Source organism: Polistes dominula, unplaced genomic scaffold, assembly GCF_049000335.1.
Source record: "Polistes dominula isolate Pdom_NZ unplaced genomic scaffold, Pdom_raw_medaka contig_83, whole genome shotgun sequence".
In the NCBI taxonomy this organism is placed as follows: domain Eukaryota; kingdom Metazoa; phylum Arthropoda; class Insecta; order Hymenoptera; family Vespidae; genus Polistes; species Polistes dominula.
In genome coordinates, this window is record NW_028301032.1 from 2,415,757 (window position 1) to 2,431,460 (window position 15,704).

Here is a 15,704-nt window from a genome sequence, read left to right on the forward strand (position 1 = left end):
CGTTTTCTCTTTCTTCCTTACTTATAATACTTAACGTAGTTTTATAATATTCATTGAAGATGCGTGTGCATGTGTGTGTGTGTGTGTGTTCAATGTGATTCGCGTGATTCATCTGTTATCTGAAATTTTCTACATTTTGGGGAGAATTTTTTTTCTTTTCTAATAGAATTTATGGAAGAAAAAAGAATATTAAGTATGCATTCTACGTTTTGTTTTGTGCATATTGATAATACTTACGTTGTTTTGCAATATTCATTTGCAAGATGAGTTCAATGTGATTCGTTTGATTGATCTTTAATTTGAGGTCTTCTAAATTTTTTTGAGATAATTTGTATTTTTTTTTTTTTTTTTTTTTGATTAACAGTTTATATATATATCTGTCGTATTTTTTTTCTCTTTCACGAAAGATTCAATTTTCGATAGGAAACTTTTAATCCCAGGAAAATGCGTATACGTGCTCGCTCGATCTTTAGCTTATCGCAAATCTTAACGTGGCGGACGAATCATGCTAGAGGTTCTTGTAACGTTCCTGTAAATTGACGATTATTTAATATGAATGTTCTTTCTGACAAAATAAAAGTTAAACGAGATTTAACAATCACTTTGATATAATATAATATAATTTAATATTAATCAAAATTAATGTTTTTAGTTCTATCGTATTATCTCTTTAACATAATATTTTCTTTAATAGAAAATTTTTTAATAAGATTCACATGAATTAAAATGTATTACAACAAATAATCGTTCACAATTTACAAGTAATACATAAATTCAAAATTAAAACAGTAAAAAAACTAAAGTGCATTAGATTTCTAACTAAAAAAAAAAAAAAAGTGAAGAAGTAAGAAATCGAAAATGGATAGCTCGAAGCTAAGAAACGAAAGAAACCATTTTACCCGTTTATATTCCTTCCTGTTATGGCTGTTACCCGAGGCGGCCATATTCGAAGTCGGCCTTCGAGGTACTACATGAAACTTGCAGAGAGAACCTTTCGAGGTATATACTAACCCCTCCCCATACGTGTTTCACCAACAGTAAAGATTATAGACGTGTGTGTACATATATATATTTATATGTATTCGTGTGACTCTTTTTTTTATATGCGTTACCTTGAACGTACTTGTAGTACTTACACACTGCATACTTACATGTGGTAGAATCCTTGACATAGAAGGGGGTACCCAAAAAAATGCGATGTAAGAAGAAGAAGAAGAAGAAGAAGCTTCCAATGGTGGATAGTAGTGTAACCCAAGGCAACTTTTTCCATCGGTTTCCACCCAGACCCCTTTTTTAAGGGAGGTATTTGGAGTAGTATAAGGGGGGTGGAACCAAGAAAGAAAGGAGTATATGTATATATAGTTACTTTCGACGAAATACGGATGTACGTGCTTCCATATCTCGATCCCACCTACGTGGAATAAACATGGAGACTTTTTCCATCTCTCCTTACACGAACTTCTTTTTTTATCTTTATCCTCTCCCACTTCTCGCAATAATAATGCACGGAAAAAAAAATATTAAAAGTAAGCTTAGTTATTTCATATGTAAATCTGAAAAAAAACCTTGTGACTCTAATCAATTGAAATAATTGAATTGTAATACAGTACCATCTAGTGGAAACTTACAGAACTTAGATAACCTCTTAATAACTGAAATTAACCTCTAAATAATTAAATATTTACATTAGCAATAAGAAATAACCAAAAATTTCATTAACAATCTGTTAAGTAATTTCGAAGTTCATTTGAAACCAACAATGTGACACTGTATTTTTATATATAGAGAAAATATACACGTATGTATAACATGTACACGAATAAGGTACAAAATGGTGGCCATTAGTGCCACAAAAAAAAAAAAGAAGGAAAGTATAGGTAGAGACGTAAAAGGTTTCTAATGTTTCGAGAAAAGAGATAAAAGTACAGAGAAGAACAAAAAAAGAAAAAAAAAGCACTGATGGTGGTGGGGAGGGATGGTGGTTAATATTTAAAGTAAAAAGAAAAATGTAAAAAGGGAAAATTAGAAAGAGAGATGTGCAGTGGTAGGTAGATAAGGGCTTGGTTAAGGTACTACTCGTTTCTCGAAATAAAGAAAAAGAAGAAAAAAGAGAAAAACAAAAGCGAAAATAAGGGAAAATGGAAAGAAAATAGAAAGGAAAGGGAATCTAAAGCGAGGATGTAAAAAAAATCGAGCGTCTGCAAAAAGGGCCGCTACGCGCGACGCGTTTAGGGTATAGTTTGTTTCCAACGAATAAAGAGTAAGAGAAAGGAGAAAAGAGTGGGAGCGTAGGTGGTGGTGGTGGTGGGGTGGGGCGGGATGGGAGGGAGGTAGGGGGGGACAGTAGGGAAAGAGAAGAATCTCCGGTTAGCCTCTTTCACCTGTGAGTTTTGTACCTGTCCTTTTAAGGGCGTAACATTTCTAAGCTCCACCTACGACCCTCCTAGCAAAACAGGGCGTGCGTCCAACTACGTCACGGGTTTTCCGTGATTCTCATTGGTCATGTCGCTGTACCGTAACCCCCCCCCCTCCTTACCCCCCTATCCCCCTTCTCCACCCCGCGTGCGCCGCGTGTTCTGCTATATAACACCGGATAGAAGGTACTCTAACGTGGGTTCTATATTTTATTACATATTTTACTTACCTACCCTACTACTGCACGAATACGTACGTACTACGCTTGTGTTTTTTTTCTTTTCTTTCTCTTTCTCTTTCTCTCTTCGTCCCTTCCTTTCGTTTTTCTTTTTCTTTTTCCCTACCCCTATCGAACCATAACCCTGCCCGCCTGCCTGCCTGCCTGCCTGACAACCTAGTTGGTTGGTTGGTTGGTTGGTTGCTAGCATCGGGTTTGACTTTTTTTTTTTTACATTTTTTTTTATTTTCTTTTTTTGTTTTACTGTTTTGCGCAGCTAGCGTGGAAAAAAAAACCGCATGCGGAACTGTGGAAACCAAACCCCTTTTTCGTATCTACGACACAGGAGAATGTGCATCCCTACTCTTGCGCAACATTTTTCTTTCATTACATCTTCTTTCTTTTCTCTTACTTATCCCTTCTTTTTTTTTTCTACATTCGATAAAATGGTTATTTTGTTCATCTGAAATTTACTAATGTCCCGTTAGTGTCGTCCTTGGAAAGACCTTGCTTGAACTTCTCACTTGAAACCACTACTACCCTTTTTTATCTTCCATTATACCAATTACTTTACTTCTAACTATCTATCTATGTATTATATATAATATATAGGCTCATACTATTATTATATGTTTCTAGGTATACTAAATCTATCCTTTCTTTATTGCAGTTACATTATTCCATGTACCCTTTTTCTTTACGATCACCATTAGGTTTTTGTACAGACTGTTAATATAGGTAAACTTAATTGTACTTTATTTAAGAATGTTAGTTAAATTTTGTATGAAAAATAATCCACAGAAATTTTCTATATTATATAATTAATTGTAAAAAGAAATGTATACATTGACAAGTACGTGTGATTTTGTTTAAAAGTATATCAATGTTTGTTATTCGTTGGAAATCTATGAGAAGTGGGGATGGGTATGTTTGCAAGAAGAATGATTTTCTCGGTCACGTAGAAAATGTTTCTTGTTCGTGTCTAGACGTGTACCCTTTCTCCCAAAGAAGAGGAAGAAGAAGAAGAAGAAGAAGAAGAAGAAGAAGAAGAAGAAGAAGACCTTAGAAAAGCGATTGCTTATACCATCTTGCGTTGGTTACAACGCGACACGTAACGCGCCATCTAAAGACATCTAAGCCACGGGGGTTAGCCCAACACCTGGTGCACGAGGCTCCCACGAGACGTTGCTTGCTATTCGTCCTGCGCCTGTGTTCCACCACCTCTCTTACCCCGTTTTCTTCCTTCCTACCTACCTTCCTTCCTTCCTTCCTTTCTTCTTTCTTTTATTATTTCTCATTTTGTTCTTCCAAGATATCAACGAGAAGAACTTTAAAAATTGTCTTCAATCGATTGAAGGATAATTTAGTTTACAACTTTTATATATTATCATGGTATTTTGTCTTAAATTGTCAGTATTTATAATTAAAGTAGAAATTGTGTTGGTAAAATTAAGTAATTGGTTAGTTTCAAATTATGTTTATATTAAAAATATTGACAGATCTTTTTTATTGCAATATTTGATGCAAGAAATTTTATATAATATAATATATTTATATTACCAATATAATAAGTAATAATATTCTATACATTTTTACCTGATATATTTTGTTAGTAACCTAAATAGGATTGTCATTTACAGAAAAAAAAGTCATACGGTTAGATCAAAAGTCTAGACAAGACTAAAAATCTTGAAAAAATGTCTAGACACATTTTGTTCAAGCCCCTTTCTCTTCACCTCTCATCTCATACACGTGAATCTCAGCCGAATGATCGGCTTGAAATCCAATAAGACAGTCGATGCAACCTGGCTACGTCGTAAAACAAGACAAACAAATTTCGAGAGCTAGGCAATACGACATTCCCCTTTCCTCCCCCGTGATTTCGATGACCTAACAGGGTTGGCAAAGATATACAGAAAAAGCCCCTTCCCTTCTTGCCCTAGAAACCAATAAAGCGTGACAGGTCGTGCGCAAGGGTGGTAAATTAATCAAAATCCAGTATTTTTCTTTTCTTTCTTCACTATATTTTCTTCACTATCCTTAATCCTAAGATTCTATGATCCTAGCATTGCCGAAGACAACGTTATGATGATCAAACTTAAACAATATACATACCTATCTATAGATAGAGAAATTAATCTGAAAATCATGAACGTTTAATTAACATAAGGGATTTACTGATATCTTAAGGGACTCGTTTAGTTTGACGCACTGATTCCGATTCACTGTCTAATCAAGCAACTTGGATTGCCTTTAATATTACAGATACAATCAACCCTGACTATACGAGGATATCTGTGTCCATGTATACTTGTGTAGGTGTATCTCTCTCTCTCTCTCTCTCTTACATCATCTATTTGGCGTCTTGCAACTTACAATTAGCCAATGTGTATTAATGAAATTCTCACGTTCTCTTAGGTTAGTATCGTCTAACGTAAGTCTACCCTTAACGATCGTAAGTTACCTCACACGTGACACAACAGTACTTTGTCTGTAAGTGAAAACGTGTCAATTGATAAACCATATTTTTCATTTCTTCATGTGTGTATGTGTAATTTTTTTATAATTATTGTTAATGTCAATAATATGATTAGAACAAAATTTTGATAACAATTTATTCACTAAAGAATCTCTCAATCAGAGAAATTAAACATTTTTTCATTTGGTTGCAATGGTAATAGTGATTTTTAATGTACAAGTTAGAGAAAAAAAAGAAAAAAAGTTCGTCCTTGAAAAAATTAACAAAACCAACTACATCCTAGTGTGAGAATCACATTTATGAAAAGTTAACGACCTATAAAAGGGCTAATAAGTTGTCTAACTTTATTTCCCCGTTGAGCTAACCGATACGTCTGAATACTTTGAGAATTTAGGGTAATGCGTAGAAAGGTTTAATATAGTTGACTACGAAAACCTGGCTAGCATGATCTCATCAGCCTGTATATAATAATACTAAGAAAAGATCTACGATAATCGTCATTTTTGGTAAAACAGTATACCACTTGAGAATGAAGGGGAGTGAAAACAAATGCATGCAAAGAGAGCGACCCAATGCACTTTACATAAAATCCCGTGTTATACGAGTTCACTTAGGGCAAGCCTTACCTAACGAGCCTTATACCCGAACATTACCTTATGGCACCTCTTAATCGTTCCTATATCAAACTGTTCAAACTTTCCTGACTAACATACCTTACTTACATTCAGTTAATATCTTTGTTTCTTTATCTTTATCTTTTATTTAAATAACATTTAGATTTCTACATAAATATTGTTACGTATTTACATTTAATTTTCTTTTAAATATAATCTGAAATTTCTCAACTAAGGTTCCTTGAGATTTTCTATCAAATGTACATCTGTTTAGTTTCTTATAATCTTAACTAATCAATTAGAATAAATTGTGTGTGTATAATATTCCTATATAAAATACAATACAAATTAGGTTCATTTAACATAGGTAAAAAAAAAAAAAAAAGAAACAAGCAAACGTGAAAGTAAAGATCGAAAGGGAAAGTACATGAACGAACACTTTATTAGCTAGCACTAGTATATGATGCTTAATTTAACAGCTCGAACGCGTTTAATGATCGATTTAACAGTTTCCCGCGTTAACATTCCCTCCTGTACTACCCCCCCCCCCTGCCCCATAACACAGACACACACAAACAAAACATACTCAATATACACACACACACACACACATAGTTAAACTTACATATATAGATTCATTTGTACTTAGGTATAAACGATGTGGTGAACGTTGGAGACTCTAACGGCGAATTAAACGAACGTTCTGCGCTTAATCCTGAGATTAATAGCCAGGCAAGCTCGATCTGTTAACTCCATTGGATCCGAGCTGGGTAATATCGGCATTTTGACGAGCGACGTGTTCCCTTTACCGTCGGATATATTCCACTCGTTGGTGCGTACCTAAATGTCGATCTTCGTCTTTAATTTCTATCAACACCATTTTATTGTAATATTATATTCTCAACACTTTTGAAAATCAATTTAAGTGTCACACGACAACGTTACGATGATTAAATTAATTCTAATTAAATTTAGAGATACACTTTGATCATATTAATTGATCGTATGTTATTATTTATAATATTAATTATTGTGTAAGTATACATAAGTAAAAAAAATATTACGAACAAGTACTTCGAATTAATACAAAGTGAACTTAAAAAAAAAGGGGGAAAGAGAGAATGAAGAAAAAGAAAGCAAATGGGAAAGGAAGAGATATAGTATTTGTGTTTATGTATGTATGTATGTAGGTGTGTGTGTGTGTGTGTGTGTGTTTGCGAACATGCTAACATCCCTAGAGAACTATTCGCGACTCCTTCGAGTATCAATTGGCGTGCTCGTCGAGGTCGACAGCTGCGATAGTGAGACGCATTGTCCGGTGTTCGAACCGTTGCTGTTGGTTGATCCTTAATATTGAATAAGGTTCGAGGTCGAGTTGGATACCCGACGAAATATCGACGGTTGCCTAGTATAATTCTCACAGAACACCATAGAGAAAAAGAAAACCACCATTGACTCTATTGAACTTTTTAAACAGCAAACACTTTCCTTTTCTTTTTTTTTTTTTTTTTGGATACTTTCAAATAATACATTTATTTTATTTTAGTTTTTTTTTTTCTAAATGAAAACTCAATTGTTAACATGAAAATTAATTGAATTTATTTTTAATTTAATTTGTTAGATATTTAATATAAATATGTAATACATGTTATCTTGTATTTTGTTATACTAATGTAATATAGATATTATTTATTTATTATTAATTAACATAATGTAACTACATACAACTACATTACATTAGTATACTAGTCATCGATTCATTTTAACGATACAATTTAGGTGTATACACTTTTCATAGAATTCACCATAACTGATTGATTAATAAAATACATTGATATCGAATAAATCGAAATAAATGAAAATAGATGATTCTGTTGAATATATTTGAAAATAATTTTGTTTCGAAAGAAAAGAAAACAAAAATTGCGTTGAACTTCTTAATTTAATGAAAATAAAATAAAAAAAAAGAAATTCTATATCGTTAGTATTGGTAGAAAATTTTCCGAATCAGAAAGCATGCGGGGGGAGGGGGGAAGTGGGGGGAAATCGGTTTGAGGAAAACGATTTAGCGACTCGTAATAAATCATAATCAATCCCATTTCTGGTAACGCTCGCATCTGACAGGTCCGTCGTCCCTTTCTTCTTTCCACTCTATCTCCTTTCGGTATAGGTATAGTTCTCTGTGTAACGGCATAGCAAAAATCCCTGCTCTCTCGAGTGGATAATATCGATTCCATATCTTTAAATTACATTTTTTTTTTTATGTTTCTTTTCTACCAAAGATTTATACCAATTGATTGACAAAAATATTACAATTGTATCTAACTATATTAATTTGAAAATGACCTAACTCCATTCTCGGTCTAAGAAAACTCACATTATTCGCTTAATTAAATTAATAACCATAAATTTAAGTAGATATACTCAAATAGTATGACTAATTACGTATATTTTGAATTGCATTGAAAGTATGAAGGGTAAAAGTGAGGAGTAACAACTCTGTATATGAAAAGTGTCCGTCGAAATGCATTCAATTAGGGTGGCGCCTTAGTAGCTACAGGGTCAATTTTAAAGGAAGCGCCAAATATTATTAGAGTAGGATTGAGAAATAAACAAGGAACACAAATTTCACAACACAAATTTGACCCATAACTGTTTTGTTATTATTCACATACTTTTTCATACAATTAAATGATAAAAAAATCAATAAACTTACTATTCGCAGTTGACGACATAAAATCACTTTAGCTACACGTTTTCTCATAATAATTTCTTTAAGGTTATATTTATTACATTATTACATAACTCGGCATACTTCAATTCGTTTACAATTGCTACATTCATACCATACCTTCTGTCTACACCAGTGCCACTCTAAGAAGGTTTTTGAATTATTATTTATAGAAAACGCTGGACACTTTTTCACATTTTCTCCCATAAGAGATGTTACTCCTTACCTCTACCCTCCATAATTGAAACGCAAACACTTAAATATCTCAATTCAAGTATAAATGAGGTTAGGTTACTTTCAAAATAAACGAGTCATTTAATATAATACTTATTTAGATTATTTTGAACAATTTGCAAGCTTTTAGATCATTAGTAATACATTAATCTATAAAATAATAGTATTGAAACGAATAAGGGAAGAAAAAAAATCATTCTCTTTGACTTTCTCTTTTTCTAACAAAATGGAGTAACAATTCATTTGTTCGTTCATTGGTTCTTCTTCTTTTTCTTCTACTTTGCACCCTCGAAGTTTGTTTCATTCTCATCGAGAAGAAAAAAAAAACGTATGTCATCCTCTTCTAATCTCGTCCCCTTTCGTTTTTCTTAGGTAGACGATGACGAATTACGATAAGAGAGAAAGACTTCCGTAAAAGAAGAATTTAGGGTAATGTAAGTATGTATAGGTTAAGTGTGCGAGAACCATTTGCAATTTTAATCGTCGAAATGGAATCGAATGCGTTTTCATTCTCTCCTCTTTCTATTTCCTTTCTTTTCTTTTTTTTTTTTCTATATCGATCATGGTTATTATTTCAATTCGAATGACAATACTAAATCTTTTTTATTAAATGTTTCTTAAATGTTCATTTAAAATAATAATTGTGAAAAGAAGTTAGTTTGAAATAATTATAAATAATAATAATAATGTTTTCTTTGCAATTTTGTTCAAAAAAAAAATTGACTTACAATAACTTTTACAATATTATATAATTATATATATATATATTATACTTAATATAAATTATATAATATATTATATTATTTTTTAATTTAATATATTTCTGCTTTATATTATATACAATATATTATATAATATATATATATATTAAAAAATTATTAAATATTATTAAATATAATGTACTATTCTATATTATATAATATATAAAATATTATATAATTTATAATATCTCACAGTATCATAAAATAATTATTTAATTAAATGAATTAAATATTATCAATAAATCGAAATAAAAGAAACGATTGTAAAATAGTAGCATTGATCTGAAGATATCATGAAAAAATGTTAGAGAAAATGTGTAAAAATAGAGTAAAAAATAAAAGAAGAAAATAAAAGTCGTAAGATCTATCGAGACATTGGTGTAGGTACCTTATAAAGGTATCTCATAAAATTTGGTATGGTATTAGGAAAAATGGGAAAGATTAACGCGATAGGTGGTTGGCCGATTCTAGCACATTAGTTTTGGTAAAGCTCAGGGTCTGGTTCGATCACACTATACCTTATTCTAGGTACATACCTAGATACATACATGTAACCACACGATCGAGAAAAACCGTGCAACGTTGGCCACAATTTTATCTCAGACGTTTTTAAGATTAACGAGTCTTACATAAGACGGATCGGTTCCATTTTCGAATTCTTCAAATTAACTTTAACTATTTTTCTATTTTTCTATATTTCTATATTTCTATATTCGATAAAAGTTAGATTCAATTTATTTAAGTATTACTAACATATGAATAATGTTTTTTTTTATGACATATTTATTCATATTTTATCAATTTAATCTAAATAATCATATTTACTTATAATAAGTTCTGTAATACTTATTATAATAATTATAATATTTCATAGTAAATGTTCAAAAATACATTCATAAGTCATTGTATATACAAAAAATGTAAGAAAAGATAAAAAGATAGAGATGAAAACGTCTAAGAAATATTCCTAGTAGTATTGAAGATGTTTCTTAAGGTATCCATCCTCTACCGTCTTCGTAGAATTCTCTCAGACACTCTTAAAATTTGTATCCCATTGTCATGTAGGACCAAAGGAAAACGGAAGTCGCTCACTTGGCAGAAGTAGCGATATCATGTATTATGGCAATGTATATAGATAGAAATAGAAAGGAGGGGGTGAAGAAGCAAAAGCAAGAAGAGAAGAAGGGTGGTAGTGGTGATGGTGGGAGTTTGAGGTTGTTGGTTGGGGTTTGGGGGTTGGGGTGTTTGAACGAAACTCCTCTGACTTGGGTGAAACCAGGAATCGGCCCATTGTTCGTTACGAGTGGCTATCTCGCTGGACATTTCCGTACCTGAGTAAGTACGTAGAAGGCTGGTGCCACGGCCTAACAGATATTTCGACGTCGTGCTTGAAATTCTCGCGGAATATATCCTTGCCAACAACCTGCCTGCCTGCCTGCCTGCCTGCCTGCCTGCCTGCCTGGTTGCCTGCCTGGTTGCCTGGTTGCTTGCCTGCCTGCCTGGTTTGCCTGTCTGGTTGTTTCCAAAGCTTTTCGATGCGGATTCCTCACCCACGAATTTGTCGTTCATCAAAAACCCCATTGTTATCCAAGTTCGACGATTGTTCTCTTCTCATTTCCTCACACACACACATATATACAAATGAAACAGATAGATAGACTAGTTGATTGTCATCGTATAACAAAAAATTATCGTATCGATTCGAAAGATATTACTAAAAAATACAAAATGTATTCTTTCAATAATGCAGCTTTTGATAATTTCTTTATGAGTAATTAACAGTAATTAAAAATGATTGATAAATATATAAATACGATGAATATTAACAAGTTCCTTGTGTCACAAGCCGTTTTTACTCAACTTGTTGTACAGGGATCAGTCAAAGGGATTAGTCGTAGGGCTCGTGAAGTTGCATGTAATTGGTCGGATTGTCAAGCGAATCTTTGGTAATTAAGGAGGTCGATGTCTGTCCAGGATGGACGTCGGACTAGCACGAACGGGGCGTGGTTGCAGTAAACGTCACTGGCAGAGGTGCACTAGACGTCACGGGCCACACGAGCATCACACACGCGTCACATTTGCATGATCCAATGTATACGCACTATGCTACGCGTTCGTACACATATACAAACATACATATATATAGTAGGTGTATCGTTCGGTTGTGTGTACAACCGAAATGCACGTTGCAATGCACTGTGTTACGGGGTAGCTTCCCCCCTGTCTCCCTTTCCCTTCTCGTACACCCACTTGGAGTATAGCACAACTAGGACTACCATTCTCTTCAAAATTTTCAACCAGATCCATGCAAAACCATGTTCGCTAACCTTTTTTTTCTTGGTTAATATTATATATATATATATATAAAATAATCCAATTTGATTTATTAAACATTTGATTACTATATATATTTAAAATTTAAATATTATTTTTTAATAATGAAAAGTACGTAAATATTAATTCCTCCCTTTTACTCAACCCTTCATTCAAACAATGTTATTAAATCATTTTAAAAAATAATAAACAAAACATTCATAAATCTAATGCTAATATCATATACTAAGTAAGTAACTAAGTAAGTAAGTAATGTGTTATATCTACTTAAAATATATATATATACTAACAACTGTATTGTATTATACAATAGATGTGATAGGACGAGAGGAGAAATATATCCTGTGTATAATGTCTCTATGATAGGAGTAAAATTAAACGGGCGTCATTAATGGGCATCGAAACGATGCGGACAGAGATCGGTATCGATTCCATATGTGAGTGAATACTTCATGAGAGAAGAGAGTATATAACGACGAATTCCCTACCCCTGCCCTTACCCCCTTCTACTCTGCGTATCAGAGAGAAGGTGCATCAGTAGTGCAGGTTGCGCGCGAGTGCACCGGATGGATTATCGTTGCGGATCTAATGGAAATATTTCATTTCTCTCTAGCGTAGGAACGAATGAACGTATGAACGAAACGTACGATATCACCGATATCATCACCAACACTATGGTACCACCACCTACCCCATATACTACCATTACCTACTATCACAAACATACACTTCACGTATCCATTCGAAGGTTGTAATTTATTTCCAATGAGAGAGAGAAAGAAAGAGAAAAAGAGAGAGAGGGAAAGTAACGGTATGCATACGAGATAAAATGACATTGACGGAATTTCAAATGCTTCTTCTCTACATACTACTCTCGCATTTATCCGTTCGAATGCTTTAGCCATATTTCATGACGTTCATTAAGCGACGCGACGACTACGACTACTACGACTACTACGACGACGACGACGACGATCTTCGAGTAGCAGTAGATTTTTCGATACTGCTGTTACTATTATTTTGCTACTCAAATCATCTTATATCCATATATCCCATAAAATAAAATATTTTAGTATAATTATACTAAAAACCTAATAACTATTTAGTAAGAAATAAATCAATCGTTGATTTCGATCGAAAATCGATGCTAGGAAATAAAAAAAAAGAACATTGTGTTTTATCATAAAAGAAAGATATATAAACGATCTTCTCTTCAGAGAGATAGTGAATAATAATAGTAAGCTCTCGGTAAAACGCCAATCATTATTCCGTTCGTTCATCTTCTCTTTCTATTTCACTCTCTCTCTCTCTCTTTCTCTCTGATGCGAGTAGTCTATCTTCGTCGGTTTATTCGTCATTAATCGAGGAAGACGACGGACGGGACGTTAGTACGAACGCAAGCGTTGCGGCGACGGCGGCGTCTGGTGCAACGTCAGTAAACCACCGTTCCATTCTAACCATTCCCAAGCCACAGGAATGTCAATACTAGGATACGCGTATGCTTTAACCATAGTTCGCTGTCCGTTCTCCTCGAAGTCATCCGGAATCGTTCAACCTGACCCCTTTCTTCTTCTTCTTCCGACCGAACACAACCAAAAGAAAAAAAGAAAGAAAGGAAGAGAAGAACAAAAAGGGAAATAAAGAGTGAAAGACAAGAGAGAGAGAGAGGGACAACAGAGTGGAATATGACAACTCGCAGAATACGCAGGAAGATACTGCAAAAGAGAGAGAAAGAGAATATAAAACGTCGGGAGAGCAAGGACAATTCTTGGTAAGGTAGTAGAGTCGATGACACGAAATCGCAAGTACTCGCCCATTGTTTTCATAAGAGGGAGAGGAAAAGGGGAATGGGGTTGGGTTGTTGGAGGTAGAGGTGGAGGATAGGAAGACGAGAGTTAGCGTGGTGGTTCTCTCTCTCTCAAGTATCACCAACACAAGCAACATCTGTAAGAGCGTCATCATCCCTACTACAACTACCAACACCCCTACTACTACCATTACTAATACTACTGTCTACCTCTCATCTATCTATCTATCTATCTATCCATCTATCTATCCATCTCTTTCTGGTTTTTTTTTTCTAACAGCGGTATCGGTTACGTCGGAGAACTCTCCCTCTCTCTGAAAACAGGGTAGGTGGGTGGTTGAGAAATGTAGAAAAGGAAAAGAGAGTGAGAGAGAGAGAGTAGAAGAAAGGGAGGGGTGGGGGTGGGGGGTTTAGGAAAAGGACAGAAGGAGGGAGGGAGGGAGGGAGGGAGGGGGTTTGTAGCCGCGCGGCAGACCGACTTTTTAATATCCAGGGATGATCTGTAGCTGCGGGATGCTGCGTCAGCCGCTGTCATTGTTATACGCCTGGACCTCTTCAGCACAATGACAATTTCTCTGGTTTTATTCTCCGCTAGGCACAGCAGCACTCCCTTTTTTTCCCTCGCCCCCACCCGTTTCCGTCTCACGTATTAACGTGCCCTTCTACGCCCTCTTCCTTTCTCCCCTAGATGCCAACCCACACCCTCCCCCCTTTACCCCGTTACGTTCCTCATCCTAGGATTTCTCTCGATTTTTTTTTTTTCAAAGCCCTTGGCTCGCTTTCTCCTACCTATCCCGACGTTGTTGCTTCTGCTTTTCCACCAATCATAGGCTTCCTATTCCTAACCTTCTTCTTGAATATCATCTCTTCCTTTCAACATTTCTTTTTCTTCATCTACTTCTTCTTGATCCACCTGTTTATTTCGTAGAAAATCACTTCTGTTCGTTTTTCTTTGTCTTTCATTCTATCTACTTTTTTTTTTGTCGAGTGTTCGAGTGACAATTGACTGAAAAGTGGCCACTTCAGTGTCGTCATTGGAATTATTTTCCCTGGCCCCTTTTTTTCAGACACCTGTTTTCACATGTTTCCAAATAATCATCGACGAAATCGAATTTTATTATTGTTTACTTTTATTTTCAACAAAAAATATCCTTTTGAATATGATTTATGAGAGAGAGAGAGAGAGAGAGAGATCATTCGTAAAAGTATAAGGGGAAAAAAACAAAAGACAAAGTACTCGTCCCGTTGCGGGAGCCAAAGTAAAAAACGAATACAGATATCGCTCAGGAGGATGGTTGTAACCAACTTTCCATTCGCTTACTGACTATATCTAAGAAAAAAAGAAAATAAGAAGAAAATAGAGACGACAGGCAGGCTTTTCGTGAGTTTCGGGTTCGGGTTCTTCGGGACCGTGTGAAAAAAGGACAAGATCGGCTTTCGCGGCACTCGGCTGGAAGTCATAACGGAGATAGACGGGCATCGGAGCGATCCTTCATGCAGTCTATACCGAAGATTCATGTGGATGTGTGTTTTACTCGATATACACACATATAGGATTTTCCAGTGGTGTAAAGCTGGTGGTTGTACATAGCTACACACGTTCGTACGTAGAGTCACCGTCGCCTTCAACCCCACGGGATCGGGTAATAGATTTATTGGACACCCGGTACATGGGATATAGATATGGATGTTATAGACCAGTTCCAGTCAGAGATACAACTTCACCACCAACGCAATGCAAACGCCAACACCAACACCAACGCCCAACACCAACACCAATTCATCCGGCACCAGTTTACCACCAGCATCTCCACTAGATGACGCCTATCACCCCTCACAAATACAAATGGCACATCTAACTTTATGAAACCTACACCGCAAGACTCGTTGACTCATTCCAACCCAAAAAGAAGCACCTTCTGAGGGTTGCTGTTTCTGTTGCCTACTACTGCTACTGCTACTGCTGCTGCTGCTGCTGGTTTTAGAAGGGGGTTTCGTTTTTTTCATCCTTCATATCTATCTCTACCTCTCATTTCTTTGCGGCTTTATGCATGTCTACTTATACCATACTGATTTGTTTGATTATTATTTTTTTGAGGGTAGGATTAATAC